The 4812-nt window shown below is 35.5% G+C and overlaps 1 long non-coding RNA gene across 1 annotated transcript in view; it reads right to left on the bottom strand.

Annotated features, from left to right (window-relative positions):
* Window positions 1-4214, bottom strand: part of LOC107837572 (uncharacterized) — a 24527-nt gene extending 20313 nt beyond the window's left edge. Inside the window, exon 1 of the long non-coding RNA XR_001663594.1 lies at window positions 4130-4214. This is a non-coding gene — a long non-coding RNA (uncharacterized LOC107837572). The remainder of the gene's footprint in view (window positions 1-4129) is intronic.
* Window positions 4215-4812: the final 598 nt, after the last annotated feature.

The following is a 4812-nucleotide window of genomic DNA, read 5'->3' as shown; positions in this document are numbered from 1 at the left end:
GAGAAAATTAGATATTCAAAAACTGGAAACGTGAACAAATTCTACTTTAAATGGCAACCATTTATTGAGTTTGTTGCTTCAATGTAGAAATGTAAACCCACCTGCGCATCAATCCCCGCCTTTTTATTTATGTATTTACTTATTTTATTTATTTATTATTTTTTCCTAATTTAATTAATTTTTTATTTATTTTTTCTTTTTCCAGTTTTTCTTTTTCCTCCGGAGGCATATATGCGTGTGTACGTGTATGTGTTTTTTCACTACTAATTCTCTTTCACTATGTTTTACTATTGAGGTGTTCTGTATGTGTTCTTTGTTCCAGAAAACATGTATCGCCTAGGAACTGCAGGTGAAAAATTGGCATTGTTATTTACAGAAGCGCTACTGTATGCTTTGTTCCTGTAATAAAAAAAAAAAATAAAAAATAAAAAAAACTTTTCAGCTGTTCTTCGTTAACATGACATAAATAGGTTCTAATGATTTTCATTCAGTCAGGACTTTACGCTGACTTTAGCCACATGCATCACAGGTAGATTCTAGTAAAGCATTGATTAATGGCTGATTTTAAAATTAGTTAACTGGACTTGTAGCCATTATTTTGTGCCCATGTGGCTGGACACCACACAGCACGATCGAACCCGATCGAACCGTTATACCTAGGATTTCTGTCTGCTAATGTGTGGTCTCTCAGGTTTTGAAAATGGGCCGACAACTCGTGTAGTGTGCGCTGGGCATTACACTAAGGAAATGAGGAAGGGAGGATCAGTGCAGAGCACCGGAGTTGAGCCTTTTTTCATTCAGTGTCATCAACAGAAAGAAAAAAAAGGCAGGAAGAGACGATAAAGCCGACCTCATTAAAATGAGGTCGATAGGTTTAATTTATCGTGCGATTAATTGATTTATCGTTTATCGCGACAGGCCTAACTGACGCCTTAACACTGTGGAGAATGCATGAGACTGAGAGAACAGTCTCCATACTAATTTTGGTTATCATTCTTAACATACAATAACCAACACTTCAATACACGTGTTGAACTTTATTCTGCTAAAAGTTTATAAAACTGCCAATTAAGTTACCGTTTAGAATTTGTCTGAGAAAAATAGTTTAAAGGAAGCTGTGTATTAGAGGGTTTCAAAGTTAGCTAAAACACCAAGCTAAAAATTAGCTCCACTGTTAGATTAGTGATACTGTGCCCACCACTGAATGTGACCAATGAAACCAATTTAATCTTCCCATTTTTTCTGTTTATTCTAAACTAACATAAAGCAAAAGAAAAAAAAACATATTAAGTTGTATTAAAACTGTATACAAACTGTACTAAAAACAAAAAACATAATTTTTTAAAACCAATGATTAGTTGTAGAAACCACTGGAGCAAAACAAATTAAATGAAATCACAGGCCTCTTCTGATGAGCCATGTTTTATACACAACTAGAATTTTACAATATGATCCAAAATGCAAAGTGCTGCTAATGAAGTTAACTAACTAGCTAGTAGCTTCTCATAAATTATATTTACAAAAATCACTGGTCTCTGGTCCAAATTCGACCACTTCTACATGGTGCACAACTTAAGGACATTTAGTTGTTTTTTCAGTGTTTTGGACAATGGCAACAATATTTCAGCTTAAACTAAAACCTTTTCTATTCAGGTCTTTCAAAAAACCTGATTTATCCTTCATTTGTCATGCTGTTTTGGTGAAATTTTAAACGACCAGCTGTTTACCACAGTTTTATCATTCCATATAGACGTAAAGGGCCAAACTACAAAGTTTAACACCCAGTTCATGGATAATCAGCGTGGCTGATTAGGTCATACGTAGGAGGAAGGATAAAAGGGACCAAATGGTTCCCACAGTGCTCCAGGGCTCCATTAAGCTTCTGCCCCTTCTCACTTTTAATGGAGCTCAAGTCATTTATCTCCGACTTAAAAAAAAAAAAAGTTCTGGACAGCTGCTCTGGCATCAGACCATTTTGTCCTACTTCACCTGGGATGGGATCAGTCCTCCCTCCGAATAGAAGGTCTGACTGACTGACTAAAACTAGGCTGCCAAAAACTATTTTCACCTCGAGTTGTAAAGGTTTTTTCATGGGTGGGATGTCTTTGGCTTTTCTTCCTCAAAGGTTTGTCAGATAGGAGACAGTAAAGTGTTGTGAAGACCTCACTTCTAGCAGAAGCTTTTGTTTATCGGCGTTGTAACATCTCTGTCCTGTCATCGCTCAAATCCGTCTTCATTCAAACCAACTTTTACAGCTCAAATACTCACTTTTACTCCGTTTTTTTAAATCCAAAAAGAAGGAAAATAAACTTAATGGTTACTAATCAGATTGGTATTGATTCCATAATTATAAAACTCTAATGCTGCTAATCAGCATTTCTACAAGGTGAAGAGCTGTGACACCTTCATGTACCTGAAAAAAAAAAAATCACATTTTCAGCTGTTTATCAGTAAAACTGATGTAATTATAAAGCAGCTACTGAAAAGTATACCATTACACACCCAATGCTCACATTGTTTCCTTCTATCAAACTTGCCATTGCTGTGCTTGGACTCAGCAGCTCTTTTAACAATGACCTTCCTTTCTGTAAAATCAGCACAAAATACTGACACCAAGAAACAAATTTGGTTTTAATTTGCTCTCATTAAATTTTTTTGCACTTAAAAAAAAAAACAACATTTTGTTGTTTTGCTTTTCTGCTGTTACTGTTTGTCATGTTAATATCTTGTAAACACCTATAATCTTTGTCCCAAGTTTAAATGAAATTCAATGGAAAAATCGCAAAAACAATTCTTAAAAACTGGACGATATATGAAACTGAAATAAAAATAGCAACTGTTCATTGGTATTGACAATGCTTTTGAATCAATATTAAAAAAATGCTGTGTTGCAACCTTTACTTGTTACTGCGTTGGTCACAACAGGACAAAAACAGAACATTTCTGTTGTAAAAATAATTTTTAATCACGATTAGGAAATGTCAAATGTGTGAATGGTGTGTTTCCATTAGCTCTTAAACAAAAACAAACAAATAAAAACTTCAAATACAGAAGGAAACCCGATAAGAATTTCAAATTTACTTTCCTGAAATATTCCAATTTATTTACAAAGCTTTTTGCTTCAGTGCGGTCAGTGCAGACTATTCAAGTCTGCACTGACCGCAGAACCTTCAATTCTACATGTTTTGATTAGAATTAAGATAGTTCATTTTTCTGAGTATGCCAACTCTCCTCTGAAATATTACACAGCCTGAGGTTTCTCTGCTGGAGCACGATTAAGCACAATTAATTAAGAAATGCCCTTTGAACATTATCAAAATCTCAGCGGACATAGTCAAGATGTTAGCGCAGCATCCTGATATGAGGCTCATCTTCAAGAAAAAGATATGCTGATAAAACAGGTCCCACTTCACTTTGAGCAGATGCACAACTAGATAAAAACAAAGGCTTCAACATAACAACACGCAGTAAATGTTAAGGAATTAGTGTCTAAAATATGATCAAGACTGAATAAAGAGGAAAAGGAATCAGATTTAGTTTCAACTGACTATTACCAAATATTTTCATTGTTTAACCAGGAAATGATCACTGAGATCAAACATCTCATTCATTTTACATTAATTGAGCCCTTATCTGTTTGAGAATTGACAACATGTATTCACACACAACAGTGAAGTGCGACCCAAATCCTATTTTTCAGGGCAGTCTGAACGTCCCAATTCCGATCTTTTCACCAAACAACAAACAAAATAACCTGAAAAACTGATTTGTGCCACTTCAATATGTTGTACTAAATCAAATACTTATCCAATTTATTTATTTAATTTTTCCATAGCCTCTGCAGTATGGGAGGTCATGACCTGTCATCGACTTGAGACACGTCATAATCCTGCACTGAAGCCAGACGCTCCAAATCCGGACGTAAACAACGGCTGAAGCAAGCAGTGTTGTCTTTTTTGTCTTCCTTCGTCTTGTTATGATCTCGTAACAATAGCATCGGCTCCCATACAGTCTTTTTCTGCATGTGGACTGATTCGGGGTAATAAACCTTTCACAAACAACTCTGTTTTATATTCATTGAAAAATGAGCATTGGTCAGTGGGGACTTGCTCATTTGGCTGACCACTACACTTCATTGATTTTCTCAAAAAAATGTTGTTTGCATTATGTGAAAATCTTTGAGATAAACCTATGGGACACAAAATGCACCGAATTCAGAGAATGACCCAGCAAGCTAGCAAGATAAACTAGGTATAGTTAGCCTACCTGCTTCTCCACCACGTAGTCTCCTCATATCACCTCTTCTCAGTCACCTCTCTCCTGTCCACCAAAAGGTAAGTGTTTGTCAAAAATTATTTCTAATTTAATATTTGTGAAAAATAAAATAATAAAAAGTTGCATCTCTCACATCGTTTCACTGAATCCAAGGCAACAGCTGAACCTTATCACACTCATCAGCGGTATGTCTACCTTTTTTAAGTGGTGCATTTACTTCTGTAGGAAATTTCAAGAACACAGAAATCTATATGCACCACACACTTTCCCAGTCAAAACAATTGGTGTCCTCTGGCTCTGTTCATCACATTATTAATGTCAGAACTCAACAAAGAGTTAGGCAACTGGCCCATACCTTCTGATTAAACAAAAGGGTCCACTTTGGTTTAAATATGCCAATCATACATGACTTTATGATCACCTAACCAAATAGTTTGTTGGTCTCTATCAGCTTATTTATTTGCTGTTTACTATATTCCGCCCACTAACAGGTAAATGAAGAGAAAATCAATGTTTTTCAGTTCAACTAAACAAAAA

Source organism: Poecilia formosa, unplaced genomic scaffold, assembly GCF_000485575.1.
Source record: "Poecilia formosa unplaced genomic scaffold, Poecilia_formosa-5.1.2 Scaffold152, whole genome shotgun sequence".
Classification (NCBI taxonomy): domain Eukaryota; kingdom Metazoa; phylum Chordata; class Actinopteri; order Cyprinodontiformes; family Poeciliidae; genus Poecilia; species Poecilia formosa.
Note: the sequence above shows the minus strand (reverse complement) of the source record. Positions and strands in the feature narration are given on the sequence as shown.